Here is a 16,257-nt window from a genome sequence, read left to right as displayed (position 1 = left end):
GTCCCAGATCAGGTGCAGCGTGAGCTCGGGGTGTGCCCCCGGCGATGCTCGATATTCGTCTCCAGATCCAGCTCCTCGGAGTTGGTGGTCGCTGCGGCTCGTCAACGCCTCAGGGCTAGGGGTTCTGCTGCTCCAGCGGTGGTCGTCCTCGGTGGCGATCTTGAGGTTGAAGATGGAGAGTGCAAGCTTTGTTGTTCTTTGTTTTCTCTCTTTGTGTGTTCTTGGTTGAACTCTGTACTCTATTTCATACGAATAAAAGTTGGTTCGTTTCAAAAAAAAAAAAGGAAACGCGTACGTGTCCTACATCAATCACCGAAGACAGAATCACGCTACCAGGCCGGTTATTTGCTGAGTCTCACAAAACAGAGAAAACGGGATCGATCATGGTCATACTAACAGGTACAGCATGGCGATCGATCCCAACACTTGTCCGATTGATCGATCCACCTGCCTGCCTCAACTCCAGCGATCCAGCGCTAGCGATCCGCCGCTCGCCTGCCCCAGCTCGCCAGGGATCGAGCGCCAGCTTTCCGCGATCTGCCGCTTCCCGCCGCCAAGGTGCCGAAGTTGCCACCATGCCGGCTTCCCCGCTACCTGCTCCTAGACTCCTAGTCCATCGTCTCCAACCTCCGGCAGCTCCAGCATCAGTATGAATGAGTTCAGCCCATTTTACCTCTTGGCTCCCCTGCATCCTCACTTTATTCCCCTGAACGCTGATACGATCTGCGGCAACACCTGAGTTTAGCCGTCGACAAACAGAGCTGAAAGTCAACAATGCAGAGCGAAACGGACAGAGTTTCAGGATCACCTTGGTTGACGGCGATCACTTCCTTGTTAGCGAGTATGTCGCACGTGTTCTGCAACATTTTGTTTCAGGGACCGACCGTTCCAGCCGCGGGAGCACGCTTACTCCGCCCACAGCTCGTTCTGGTCCGCCCTCAACGTCATACTGGAAAACCAAAGCCAATGTCAGTCTCTGAAACAAATCAGCTCATATACATTTAGAGAGATCATTACAGTAATCAAAACACAACATTGCATCTATAATTCATATCGCTGCTAGTCGAGCATCAAGGTTCTACAAACACAGTATGTTAGCACGGCTGGGGCAATGGATGTGTTTCTAATTAATCTATCCTACGTCCTTGTTTCACTGCTATAATTAGCATTCCAGGAACATTTATTAATGGTCACTGCGTACAACTATCATTCGATTCAATTAATTTAGGCCGCAAAGTTTACTTTCAGGGCATGGTATCATGCCTAACCAATCAGTCTTCTGCTATTTAGGTTTTGATTGAGTTTGCTGCATCGTCAGCAACAGATAGGGGTTTGTCAAGTAAACGAGAGCAGAGTGTGAGCAACAGATAGACGAGACGATGATGCCGTCGAGGCTACCGTTGGGCATGAGCTTGTGTAATAGCATGTTGATGTGCAGCACCGCGTAGTAGCCATCAACGCAGTATTCCTTGCATCTATAAATTCCTTTGTAAGCACAAGTCTTTGAAACCAGAAACTAATAAAACAGAAAATGATGCACATGTCTTTGCATATTTGAGTATCACTCAGTCAACATGAGGGCTGTTTATTAGCAATATAAATTTGTCACATAATGTAGAATAAAGCTCTCAAATGTCAACGTTGGTCAAAGTTCACTAATTACAGCACTAGACTGAAAGTTTATTAGCAATGGAGTAGTATCTGTAGTACGTAGTAGTATAATCTGTCAAAATATACCTCCAGAACTTCAAGACTTGGACAACGATGGACTAACTGGCAGTGATCCTCTGTGGTATAGAATGTAAACTGAAGGTCTAACTTCTTGAGTGCAGCCCCATATATTCAGAGGATGCCCTGATATCTGTCAAGGAAGAAATCCAGCGTCTCAAGGAAAATATTGCTGGTATCCATCTCACGACTCCATTCAACATTTTCGTTCTCAGCAATTGTGCTTTCTTCAACAAAAAAAAGTTTCCAAATTCCTGCACATAAACAATAAACATACTCCGTGTCTTAGACTATCTCTTAATTAAACTAGTAACCTAGGCAATGCATCTAGATACCATCTTTATTTCCTACCCCAGCCTTGGAGTAAACATTAAGCTTCAATTATTTTCATAATACAATGGGCATCATGATGACAAGGCTAGTTATCCTTCAGGTTTTAATACATGGGCAAAAAATGAATGCAGATGGCTCGGCCCGTCTGGTAATAGCACCAATTAGAGTACAATAATCCCAATACCCGTCTGCTAATCGCACCAATCAACGCGCATCAGTAAAGTAATCACGGATTTCTGCATCGGGAGAGGGGAAAGATTACAGCAGTAAGATTAGAGTGGGACGACGGAACTCACGTGTTCATCGTGGGCAGCACCGGTGCCGGAATCTTGACGGGGGTCAGGAGTCACGCTCACCTCCGGGACGTGCGGCGACGTCTCCTCCAACCCGCCAACGCGCCTCCACCGGGTCTCGGATCTCTGCCATCAGATTTTGAATCGCCTCCACCGGATCCGTGAAAAAGGATCAAAAAAATCAATATTTTTCAGGATCTGGCCGAGGCGTGGAGATTGAGATGCAGCAGGAAAAGGCGGCGAGGAGGATAAGGGAACGCGGACTGGGAGCAGAGGTGATGTGTGGGGAGTAGGCGTCGAGGAGGAGGAGAAGGGGAGCGGCGGCGACGGCGACATGGTCGAGAGTGACAGGGTAGCGCTTTGGAGCGGTATGTTTGGGGTCGGGGCATGGGGACATGGCTCGTGACAACGGGGACGGTCTAGTCCGCGCGTCGATTAAATTCATCTGTACGCAGGCCTTATCTGAAATGATAAGGAAGAGATGAATCAAACACACCATCAGTGAGGGAGAAGTGTCAAACATTTATTAATGAGTAGTCTTTACCGTAATGGTGGGACGGTTGGGGTGGGCCTCCCCTGCACGCATCAGTGCACGACGAGCGTCGATACTTCCGCCACCACGAAACTCAACCATGACTTCCTCAAGAGAAGGGAGGTGCGCCATGCTCATATCAACCTCACCACTTTGGTAGTTCACATGATGAGGCATCTCCATGAAAAGACGCTTAAGCCGTGGCATACTTCCAGGTGCAAACAGACAAGGCCACGTCATAAACCCACGAAACTCGCACTCTATGGCAGATGGGAATGCACCGGCCCTCACGACCGGTAAAGGAATATTCCACCTGTCTTCAGTGTCGGCGTACAGGATGAGGAAGCGAAGAGCAGGAAGCATCCCAATAGCGTTGATGTCATCCTTGTGCAAATTTGTCACTCCTATGGACAGAGAGGAGAGGTGGGGAAGTGATGTTAAATTAATCCACTTCGGCAGTGTCAAGAAGTCATCATCAGCCAGAAAACTGCAGAGGCATGGAGGGGGCACCCAGCGTGCACCCATGAGTTTCACCACCCCGCTACTTCCATCAATCTGCACAGATTGCAGTTTGCGCAAGCTGCCAAGAGACTCCATCAGAGTTGTGATTTTTTCCATTTCATAACAGACAAGATGGAGCACCCTTAACTCTGTCAGGTTGGACAACTCTTTAACAGTGTCAATAGATGAGAATGACCCTGCCCCTTCCAGCACTTCAAGGGATGTCAAGTTTCCAAATCCTTTTGGCAGTACTGTTTTTTTACTGAGAAATAGGCGTATCAAATGCTGTAGCTGAATAAAACTTGCGGGTAACTCTTTTATACCAGAGTCACGTATGTCCAGCGATTGCAAAAACCGTAACTTGCCTATGTTCTGTGGGAGTTCCTTAACATCTGAGCCGCAAATCACTAGTTGCCTTAGGTGAAGTAAATTTCTAATATGCTCGACACTAAAACCATGGGTATTGCTCATTCCATTGTTGAAAAAATAACTACGTCCTAGTTCCATTATACGTAAATATCGGAAGCTTGAAAGAGGTCCCAGCCAATAAGCAGTAGCAGGATGAAAAATAGCAAACAACCTGACTTTTGACATATCAAACTGATGTTCATCGATTTTCACCGTGCTATTTTGCAGCGATAATCTTCGAACTTTGCTATGCAGATTAGGTGTGTACCGCCGAGTATTATCCAATAATACAGTGACAAAGTTTTCTTCACTTGACAATGAATATATGAGATCAACAACCATATCATGTATACGGCAAGATATCACCTCTCCCTCTTGATCTAATTTTCCAGGCATGATCAAGCTTCTATTCACGAGCTCACTAAAGTATGTTTCTCCAACCTCAAACATAGTACTTCCTTTTTTTCCACGCGGGATAAAACCTTCAGCTATCCACCTCCATATCAGCCACTCTTTTTTAATCTCAAAATCTTCTGGAAATATGCTAAGATACAGAAAACAAGTCTTCATATGACAAGGCAACTCATAATAGCTAAACAACAATATCTTCTTCATGTCATCCACCGTAGCACCTTCAGTAAGTCCACGGCCAATAGAGCTGAGCAAATTGAACCACTCATCCTTCTGCTTTACTTGTTGATTACTAACCAAAAGACTAGCGATAGTAATTATGGCTAATGGTACACCACCACATTTCTTCAATATATCTTTTGATACTTCCTGTAGTTCATCTGGCATCTGGACAGTTGTTCTCATATCGAAATATTCTTCTGTAGAACAGTATCTGTGAGTCTTCAGCAGACAGAGGTTTCATTTTATGAATTATGTCATCAGCAGAAGAGAGACATGCTTCAGCGACACTGACTTTGCGTGTTGTTGTGATTATCCGGCTACTGAGTCTGTTTCTTGAGAAAGCGCACTTTATATATTTCCATGTGTCCTCTTCCCATATATCATCGATTATGATGAGGTACCTATGCCAAAAGAAAATGAGAACACTAGTTAACAAATCGAATGATACAACTATATATGTTCTTGTACAGGCTGCAAACTTAACCCCAAAAAATCAATAAAAATATATGCAGTAGAAAGGCTGTTGTGGTTAAAAGAAATCTACTATAGTAGAGCATAGGTGTGAACTCTGAAATTTGGAGGACAAACATAAAACAGGTGCACAATTATTACTTTAAAAAATGATCAATTAACTATATACAAGACTACATCAGAAATACAAATAAAGAAAAAGATATTGAGTATAAGCTAGCCATCTGATGCTCCTTTAAGGAAAATAGAGGGCACGCAGGGGGATGATGCATACCTTTTGTCTGCAAGAAATTCACGGAGTTCATGAATGAGAATCCTTTCATCCTTTTCGGTATTATGAATATTGTTGAATATTCTTTTATCAAGGTCATAGAGTATATCTTTGAAGATTTTCTTCAGATTGGGATTCTGACCCACGGGGACAAAAGCCACACAGTCAAACTGGGCTTTGATCTTGTCATAAATTGATTTTGTGAGGGTTGTTTTGCCCAACCCTCCAAAGCCAACAATAGACACTGTCTTCAACTGCTTTTTGGATGCTTTGTCATCACCAATCAACTTCTGGATCAGCTCATCTCTTGTGCGGTCAATGCCTACAAGCTCTGCAACATCCTTGTACAGAGCTACCATGCGAGGATCAATAGTAGCACCAATGCTGGTGATTCCCATGTCAAGCTCATACCTCTGACGCAGCTCTGACAGCTCCTTGGCGAGGATCTGAGCTTCCTCGATGGCGTCAGAGATCTGATGAAGTGCTTTGCCATTGGTAAACATCTTGGTAGTCTTCTTGAGGAACTTCTTGACTCGATTCTTCATGTTCGCTGGCTTGTCGCTGGGGCCGTCCACTCGCACCATGAAGTCGTCCACGGTGTCTTCCATGTCGTAAGAGAGGTCTCTCACCTTGGCAGCCCAGATCTGGACATGCTCGTCGAGCTGGTCCGGCGGCACCTTGCCGACCTTCCGGAGGACGGCGTGCATAAGCTCCAGCTCGGTGTGGAGGGATTTCACACGGCCTTGCACTCGTTTCTCCAGATTGTATTCGCCCACGAGCAGCTCACCGAGCTTGCAGATGACGGGGCTCATCGCCCTGGCCGCGACCTCCATATAGCTAGCTGGCCCTCTCCCTTGTGCTTGCTCTCTCTAGGCACGGTTGACCGTCGACGCAGTATCCGGTGTTCAGATTCTGTAATGCAAGCATAGCCGTTTTCAGAGGAAAGGATGAGCAAAATAGGCACATGATTTGTTCATGGAAGTAACCGCACAAGTATTCATTACCTCTTTTTCGTTCAATACGGAGCAAAAGCTGAAGCAACAGATCTAACTCTGCACAGTAAAAATCGCATCAAAACCACCACACAAAAAGAAAAAGAAAGAGAGTTGTGCTGCACTGCATTCATCGAAAGCAAGAGGCTGACTACTGAGAGGAGAAGAGTAAGACAGTACCTTTGACGCTGTGGTCGTGGCCACAAAATCTGGCTGCTGCTCGCCGAGGAAACCTGAATCGTACTCAGCAGCACGCGGTAGCACAGTTGTGAGATTGCATCAACTCAGCACTCTGCTCCGTTTGTAAAATGGCAGTTGAGAGCATCCTTTTTGAGATCTACGGACGGTTGTAATTAAACTGGCAGCGCCAAGACAGTCTACGCAATGTTTTTTAACTTTAGCAACCTAGTTTATACCAGTTTAAATCGGGTTGGTACTTATCACCTTAGCATACGGCTGACTTATGGTCCATAGCGTTGCATTAAGGGTCCAGTGTGTCAGTGGTTTTCCTTAGTTATATATGGTTTCTTTCTCCTCTGCGATCTTGAACTTGTTTAAATGCGAGCACGGTACATGCAAAGTAATGTTTTACGTCTCCCATCTCGATGCATTTTCACGTGATGTCCTCGTAGGATTCGCAGTAATTTATACACCCATATTCAGAAGATGCCTACGTGCAAAGTATTACGTCTCTCATCTCGATACTTTTGAAGGAGCAAGGGTGCGCATAATATTTAAAAAGCATAATATAGTAAAAACTATACAAACTACAGTTGTAGAAGCCTAGACTACTTGCTGCCTGACGGTCCGGTCCCATCCTCTGCCGCCTGCCATGCGGCCGTTAGGGCTCGATGCGCCGCCGTGTCCTTAGCAGGCACCGCCGCCGCGTCTCGTTCGCGGCGTTCTCGGCCTTTTTGAGCGTCTCAAAGGAGTCGACTAACGCCCTCTGCTCCGCCGCCTTCTCCTCCAGGTAGGTTGCACCAGGGTCATCCGAAGACCATGAGATGTAGGAGTCGTCGTCCTCTGCGGCATTCCATCTCGGCGTTGAACGCCGCGTGGGCCGCCCGCTCCTCCTCTGCTTCCTTTCCGCGTCAGCCAGGAACTTGGCGTCCCTGACCGGGTCGAGGAGGTCATCGGTTCGTCGTCGTCGTTGTCGAACTCCTCGTCGGAGCTTAAGCCCGGGGGAGGTGGAGGTGGAGGCGCTACAGCCTGGCCGCGACCGGCGCTGCTCATGGTGGCAAAGGTGGAGGTTGAGCGGCAGCGGCGCTACGGTGGAGGTTGTGCGGCAGCTAGGGTTTAGTGTGGGAGGAGATGAGATGCGCGCGCCCCTGTTTATATAGGCTGGAGGCAGTCGATGGCTGCGGTACGCGTGGCATCGCCATTACTTCGTGCACATAGGTAGGCGACGGCCGCGCGCCACGCTGGGCATCGCCCAACCGAAGCGATGCCTCGGTGCCAGTACTGACGCGACTGAAAAGACGCATCGAGCATGGGTCACTGCCAGGTAGACCCGACGAAACATCCACCAAACGCAAGCGGACACTTTACGCATCAGCGTAGCGTCCGCAGAGACGCATCCGAGATGCATATTTGGGCGAAGTTTGCGTCGCTATGAACGACCCGGTCACTATGCATCGTCTCGCTGGAGCCAATTCCTGACGCATTTTCGCCTTTTCGGCCGTTGGAGATGCCCTAATCAATCGTGTGGAGGGCTGAATGTGATCGTCCATACTTGGAGGATGTGGGTGTCCAGCTGTAGAGGTAGATGAGCTACAGATGTTCATTAGTGTGCTCCTTTGCCGTTTGTGGCATCGGTGTGGCATCGGTGCTGGTGGATCCTGCTGTAATGTGGTCTTTCGACCCTTTCTTCTTTGAGCTCAATACAAAAAAACGTGTAGGCTTGAAAAGAAAAATGTGTGAAGGGGCAGTTTTGGAACAGCAATCACTAATCTGCGTATGCATCTTATTTTGCGGTGAGAAACCAGAAAAAGAATGTCTTATTTAAGGGAACGATGGAGTAGTTTTTTCGAAAAAAACCCACCGATCTATTGATAATAATAATAATAAAACAATTTATAGCCTTATAAAGAACCCTAAAAGTAATAAAGATTACAAATAGACCAATAAACCACCTAGCGACACCTAGAGACACACTGGCACAAAACGAAGACGTGTCGCCATCCTCACTGTAGTGGTTTTATCAACGAGTACGTCATGAGAGGTAGCTTAAGACGAGGAGAGAATTGGGGGTGAAGGAGATAGAGAGCCACTGAGATAGGGAGACACGAGTTACCTAGGTTCAGATCTCACGACAATGGTGATATCCTACTTCATGCTATAAATCCCTATAATGGCAACATGTGAGATATTACAATTATGAGATTGTTTATTGTGTGTTTGTTGTTCTAAAGGCTCTCATAAGTTGGCTTATATAGTCACACGGGAGAGTTCATGCCGGTGTTGGTATTAGAGTTCTAGACTAACTCGCATAGTTGGTGTCTTGTCTTCCAAGGCTCCGTCTTGACCAAGGCGGCGTGCTCCGTCCTGGCCGGCCCTTCATCAGATTCAGTTAGCAACTTGCTCGTCTGATTAGGTTATGGGCATAACCACCATCTATGGGCCACCTGATCTTACCCATCTTAGAAGAGCTCTAAGCTCCCAGGGTTCCCAGCCCTTACGAGCGATCGGCGGGTCGCTCTCATGGGGCCCACTGCAGGTGAGTTGTCGGTGGAATCGAGCGCCTCTGGTTGGCGGTTCCGTCCTGTCTCTTCTTCCCGTTCGCTTGCCTCACCGCCTATCGTTCCCCCGCCGCTCCCCTTGCTCCGCCCCCATCGTGTTCGTCTGCCCCCATAAAAAAAGATCCAGTGGAATCCCTCTCTCTCCACTGTTCCCAGATCCGCCATTGCCCCCATCCCCTCTAGGCAGTCTCAAGTGGCACCATTGATCTGCTCCAGCGTCTTCGAGCGGTACCATCATAGAGAGGAGTGCTATGGCGATCTCGAGCGCATCCAGTACGAGGAGGACCTGCTCTGGCGATGAGCGATAAGCAACCAGTCCAGGGCCTGCGGGACAAGGGCAAGGAGGGGACACCTTCTACGTCAGTGATCTTGTTGTGTGGCGGCTCCTTATTCTGCTTGATGACAGGACGTGTACCCACCCACGACAACCTGCAATCATATTGTGATTTCCTCTCTTCTCTCTCTCGTGACCCCTGGGTTACTCTTTTTTTTATCTCATTTGTATGATCAGATTTGTATGTGTTGATTTTGATGACATTAAACTCAAGGTTGACCAAATTGGAGGATTAAAATCCAAGCTAAGCAAAATTTGTTCGATGAAATGCCTTGCCCTGTTTTCTAGCTGATGTGGAGAATTCATTTATGATTCTTGCTCTACACATGACTTCTGGTTGCGTGGCTACTAGTCAGTAACTCTGTTTCCTGCTAGCCGGTGGCCTTTGTGCACCCTTGTGTGATGCATCTGCAAAAGGTTTAGAGTAACTAATCTTGCAGTATATAACATTGCTAAAATCAAGTTTAACTCAACTTATTCAGCATACTTTACATACCTAGGTTAATATATCCTGCACACCTCCTAGAAACTGAAAAAGAAACTTATTTGAGCGGAATTATGCCATATATAACAAAGAGAACATACATATGTTGTGATGGTACTTGCATAAGCTCATTTATTATGGTTCATTCAGTTTCATTGCATATGAGCCAATTTGTGTGTGTAGCCATGTAGGTATCTGTCAAGTAAGCCAGCATTGGAACAACTCAACAATCACCAAGAAGGTGATACGAATTACCAGTTCAACCTCATATCTGATTGGTCATATTTTTAGTTTTGCATATGAACTTCTGGATCGTGAATATGTCGCTGATGTAAATCTCCATAGGCCTGCCACAATGCTTTCATATTCTTTGTAGTTGTTTCTGCCACTTCTGACTTGATGTAGTCTCATAGATGTGTGATGCTGCAAGCTTCCTTTTCACCAGGATATTCAAGTAGTAATTAACATTGACAACTTCTACATGCTTATGTGCGCACATAACCTGAGGGTTGCCTCCGCAGCACTCTCCACTGAGGCATACTGTCCGGGCATATGTTTTCTTCTCACCATGGTGACATTGTGTATGACGAGCTGCAAGGCATCAACTGACGTGGGATATAAAGAATCTGTGTGGCCTACAAACCAAGGTTCCTGCTTCAGATCTCTATAAGTATTAGCTTCACATAATTGGAATCGATAACATATGAGAAAAACTGTACTTAACAATTGTTCACACTGAGAAGAGTATCTGATATCGGTCCTCAATCCTAAGTATTTAGTTTCCATGGTCCTAAATGGTTGTAGAAAAATTGCACAGTTGTTTCTTCGATGTGGAATGACTTTGTTAACTGCATTTTGAGTGTTTTGAGCATTTTGTGTGCTATATAAAAAACCATGCTTTGAGTATAGGGCCATTAAAGGCAAGGGCCTTCTTGGTTAATGTAGTTCGTGTATGTTCTTTTTGCGAGAAGATCATGTATGGTTCACATTTTTTTAATCACGCGGTTAATATGTGTCTTGAAAGCACGAAGTACTTAGTCTCATATTTTCTGTTAGACTAATATTGAAATAAGGAAACTGACAATGATGGACCCTCGTGGGAATCTTTTGCTTCCTTGCATTGCCGACTCGGGGGAATTGCTGGCCAGAAGAGCGTGTCAAAGGCGGCAGATGAGAGATGATTTGCTGTCAGGGAAGAGATCGAGTTGTCGTATCACCGGATCTGAGGTCTGAGCCTATGCAGGCATCGCCTCCCTATCTAGGGGTTGAGCTCCAGATCCCGCCAATTCTCTCACATGTCGCCGTCTTTGCAATAAAGGTATTCCACCTTTATCCTTTCCTCGTGCCTCTTTGCATCTCGCTTTTCCACTCCCATCATCCAATGTTTCAATTTATCTCCACCAGATGTGGAATTTATCTGGCCTAGATAATGCTTGCAGTGTGTTGCCACTTCAAAGATTTGCAGATATGGATTAAATTTCTGAATGTTCGCATTTTAGCTTTCCAAGCATACATCTTGAACAAAAAAACACATGTATCCCCGAGATTTTGCCTGGTTTGTTGTTGGATTATACATGATTAATATCAACTTTATAGTTCAGCGCTTGCTTAGCTCTGGTATACAAATTCCTTCAAGTGTTGCAATCTTTAATCTGAAGCGAAACATCATTGGCTTCGGATTTTGATTGATCTAGACTTGAGAGTAAAAGTAAGTTAATTATTTACTGACGAACCTACTTGGATAAGGATGTCCTATCTTATTTGAACTATCGAAGAATACATGAATCTTACTATTGAATTTCTTCTGCATGTTGTACCTGCAGAAATGTTTCTTCTCGGCATGTTCTACCTGCAGATAAGGAGGAGCCAGGGGATGCGCATGCGGTAAGCAAGGTCGGTCCTGCGCCTCTCCGACCGAGCACACAGTAAGGCCATTGAAGATGCTGGTACAGTTTTCTGTTTATATGTTTAACGCCTCTTTTTTTATGTGGAAAATGAGTAAATGACAACTCAAGACAGCTCCTTAGAGTACCTTTTCTATCTTTAACCATTTTATCAAGACAATGTTTCGTATCTTTCACCAATGTCATGTCTCTTTTTGTGAAATATGACAACTCAAGAAAGCTCCCTGAAGTACCGTTTATATCTTTATCCCATGTATCTAGATACTATTTCATAGGTTTCATCAATTTCATGTATATATTCTTTGTGGAAAATGACTACTTAAGAGAACTCCACGGAGTACCTTTTGTATCCTAAAATGTGTATCAAGATATTGTTTATTCTGGTTGCACGAGGACATCTTAAACAATCCAAGTAACTAAACCAAAAGGAATGCAATTCTGCTGACAACTAAAGTGACATGGGCAGTAATTTAGGATAATTGTTTCCAAGGATGAACAAACAAGAGGAAATAAATGAAAAATAACCTGTATCACCTTTTTGTGATTACACTTCAAATTTCTCCTTTCACGCTGTTTGCTGAAGTTTTTTTTTAGTTCCATACCTGCAGAACTATGAGATATATTTCTAATTTTGCAACAATCCTGCTTTTTTTCTGCATCAATGTTAGCATATGGAAGAATTTGGTAAAGGTGTACCCGAAGCTTAACCTTACAGAGGGAAGCAAAGTAAATAACTACTATATAAAAGAACTTTTTGGAGTAAAGCTAGAAACTGTTTTGATCTTTGCCGGGCCTATGTTGAACTGTAGTTTTATTTAGGTTTGTAGTCTTACGCTGGTAACGCCAACTGCTACACTTATTGCCCTTTTGGTAAGAATATTTCCTTTTGATTTTCCCATCAGAACTTTTGAGTGTTCGTGGAGATGCCTGGTTGTTTCAAAATTTTCCGTAGTTCTATTCTACGCTATGTGTTCAGAATTTAAGTGTTTGTTTAGCGTTAGCTTATGCCCTGTTGAATCCCCATCAGGGATTTTGGAAGTCACAACGCAAAGAGAGGAAACGGCGCGGCAGAGCGCGCAGGGTCCTTCTAGTATGACACTATGCGGTGGGTATACCTATTTATATCCCCAACAGTAGCTTTCGGAGTTTTCCAAGATCCTCATGTCCATCCGTCTAACTCGCATTGTAATATTCATCTCCGTCTTCAATCTCCAAACGGTCCCATGAAGGATCTCTAAGGGCTCCCAAGAAATGGTCTTCATACGCCTTGACATTAGGCAGATCTTCAACATGTACACTTTGTGGCATGATTTTACATTTCTGATTCCAATGATACTCTCTAGAAACTCACCTAGCGAACACATCGTGGATGTTTCTTGTATTCAAATGGAAGATACGAACTTATCCAAAAAAAGACGGAATGTGATACCGCTCCGCCTTCCACGTTTAGTTCAAACGGTAAAAAAATTTGTTGTGCGAAGTTACCACGCGACCTCTAGGACATGTGGCGGAAATCTAACGGCCACCACGCAATCTATAGGACACATGGAAGAAATCTAACAACCACCTTATTGGGTTCCCACCGTAGGATCCGTCGCTCACATCTCGTCACAAAGATCTATAAACACCGGGAGGGTGTGGTGAAAACCTCATTCCTAGCACATCTATCCGCTTCCTCTACCTCCTCATGCGCCACCCGAGAGCATGAGATTCCTCTGCCCAACTAACGCGAAGAAAACCTTACCGGTGGCAAGCCACCTCATCGGAACTTCAGCAGCGTTGAAAACAGATGCAATATGACTTCTCCGTTTTTGGGAGAGCCACTTATTGCCACTCCTCTCTCATCAATGGATCCGTCAAGCAAGGCGGAGACTCAAAAGAATCCTAACACAGATAGCAAGGCGGGATTCAAGATAATCTAGAGGTCAAGGACAAGGCAGAGGATCCAGAGGACGAGGTTGAGGCGGAGAATGATGAAGCATGGGCCCATGGAGAAGAAGAGAGTGCTTTTGCCGCCAAGAATAAGAAAAAAAAACCTGTCAAGGGAAAATGGTACCATTGCCAGATCATTGACAAAGACCTAGTTGATCTTAAATATAGCTACACATGGGCAACCTAGCCCTAGTGGCCCAACCTTGCCCGGCCCAAGTGCCCTGACCCAGCCCGGCCGGAAAACTCTGGCTAGGTCGGGCCAAGTTTGAAAGAAGGGCTAGGCTTGGGCCTAAATCTCAAGCCAAGTTTTCATTTCGGCCTTCGGAGTTCTTCCTTAAGGTACTTGATCACTATGGCCTCCAACTTCACAACATCTCGCCTAACAGCATGACAGTGTTGTCAAGCTGCGTATCTCTCTTCTAAGGATATCTTGGTATCGAGCCAAGATTAGATTTGGTTTAATTTTTTTGGCATCAAGAGGGAAAGTAGGCAAGCATCTCCTTCACGATCCGCGACGATAAGAAATATCCCGTGCTAAAGCACCATGTCTCCATAAAGGAATGGCCAGCCAGCTCCAGGAAAGTTCCAAGGACTGCCACATTTTCAAGGAGCAGCCCGTGCAACAAGATTTTAGGATCTCTATTGATGACCTGCCTCCAAAACCCGAGATTCTACCTTTTGTAAATGATGACGTTGGGACTCCAAGTGCAGAGTGTTGTGGTCAGCGAAGAATTTTCCCCACAAGGGTGACTCGAGGGTTTATATCGAACTGTCGGGGAATTGGGAAAGAGTTGTCTCTTTTCCTCTTGATACGGGCATGAAGGCGAAGGTGAAGCCCAATTTCTGGAATCCACCTAGCTAGTTATCTTATTTTATGTATTTTATATCTATGGTCATATGTGAGCCAATTAGGGTTTTTAATAAGCTGTGTGTTTTGACTTGGGACTGTCTGAGTCGAACTAGGGAGGCGCACTAGGGGCTTGGCCGGCCACCACCCTCTCATATAAGGGCTAGTACGGCTAGGGTTTAGGGTAGACAACTTTAGGTTAAGACTATTGCGTGTGTTCACATGCATCATCCCTCCAGGGGTACGGCGCTGCCGTTTATCTAGTTCGTAATAAGATCCACTGCGAAGGTTCTTGTATTCATCAAGGATTGTCTAGCTTAGGTTTGAGGCGTATCGTTCATCGATCTGTTGCTTGGTGGATTCGTCCCTCTTCTCCAGGCTGTGTTCATCGCGCGATGTTGGGAGATACTATCTACTCGGGTTCTCGCCGTGAAAGATCGGGCAACACCTAGGAGGCTCGGCTGGGATCCCCCTCATCATGTGGTATCAGAGCTAATTGGCCGGCATACCGGGCCGCAGGCCGGATGGTCTGGTCCATGGGTCGGCAGAATCGGGCTCCTGGCCGGCCAAACCGGCACCCAGGCCGGCATGAACGGGCCACAGACCAGCTAGGCCGGCCAAACCGGGCCTCTGACCGGCTCTGCTGTAGTATTGCTTCCATTTCTTTCACCTGTTGCTGCTGTTTTACCTGCTCCTGCTGTTTTGACTGGTGATGCTGTTGATGTTGTTGTTGATGTTTTTTTCAAGTTTTGGTGTTGTGGTTCGGAACGAATATGTATACCACGACTACCTTCATATTGTGATAGGTTCACACTTCGATGCATCTACCATCAAGTGGAGGTTGGCTAAGCTCTGCAACACCGGCGGAATTTCAGCTTTGGGAGTCACACATTGACGGTGGTTTTGAGAGATGCAAGGCGTTTGATAGTACGTTCGGTGGCCAAACTGAATTTGATATTGCATATCGGCGTGTTGATGGTGTTCTGGCTGATTGGTACCATGATTTTCTGATAGTTCAGGGTATCATTGGTGTACGGTCTAGTTGGGCAGATTTCAAGCAGATTTCTGCGTGCTAGATTTTGGGTCAAGTCCACGGAGTTGGACAAGGCGGTGGTGTGCTCTAACACTACCGTGGAGGAGGTTGTTCCAGTACAGGCAGTCACTGAGGAGAGGAAACCTGGCTCTAATACCAAGGGCACTACTGTGACTGTTGAGGAGGATGTACCATTGAGCAGGCTTAATATGCAACTCAAGAAGGTACAAGAAGATGCTTAAAAGATAGTTGACAAGGGTCAGCGGTGGAGTTTGTTTCAGACTCAGTGCATTATAATGGGCAAGGCTTGCAAGTTGATGATTTATGGTGGTAGCTATACTAATGGCATAATGAAAGATCGAGATGTCGCCTAGAGGGGGGTGAATAGGCAATTAAAAACTCTTACGGATTTGTCTTGTAAGAATGCGGAATTAAACTAACGTTTAGTTTACAAGCACAAACCCTAAATATGCTAAGCTCAACTAAGTGTAACAATAGAAACTAGAGCTAAGCAAGATAGGCACAAGAGATATGTAGCACAAGTGATAGCAAGATATATGTACTTCAAGCACGATGGCTATCACAAGGAAAGAGAGCTCGGGTATAGAAATAACCGAGGCACGCGGAGACGAGGATGTATTCCCGTGTTCCCTTCCTTTGCAAGAAGGTACGTCACGTTTGGATGAGTGGAGGTCCCACGAAGGATTCCCCGCGCCACGAAGGCTCACCCTATTCTCCGAACCACACCCACGAAGGATAATGGCCCTTTCCTTATGGTTAGCTTTTCCTCCGCTCCGGAGATGGCAAGCTCCGCAACCACTTC

General features: G+C 45.7%; 1 long non-coding RNA gene and 1 pseudogene across 1 annotated transcript; one reads left to right on the top strand and one right to left on the bottom strand.

The window, feature by feature from the left end:
* Nucleotides 1-267: 267 nt before the first annotated feature.
* LOC127314800 (disease resistance protein RGA5-like) lies at nucleotides 268-6,496 on the bottom strand (annotated as a pseudogene).
* A 2,343-nt stretch (nucleotides 6,497-8,839) lies between these two features.
* LOC127312553 (uncharacterized) lies at nucleotides 8,840-11,791 on the top strand. Its single transcript, XR_007858413.2, has 2 exons — nucleotides 8,840-11,036; nucleotides 11,542-11,791. It is a non-coding gene; the product is annotated as an uncharacterized lncRNA (long non-coding RNA).
* Nucleotides 11,792-16,257: the final 4,466 nt, after the last annotated feature.

This window comes from Lolium perenne, chromosome 7, assembly GCF_019359855.2.
Source record: "Lolium perenne isolate Kyuss_39 chromosome 7, Kyuss_2.0, whole genome shotgun sequence".
Classification (NCBI taxonomy): Eukaryota; Viridiplantae; Streptophyta; class Magnoliopsida; order Poales; family Poaceae; genus Lolium; species Lolium perenne.
This window is presented reverse-complemented; position numbering and strand designations above follow the sequence as displayed.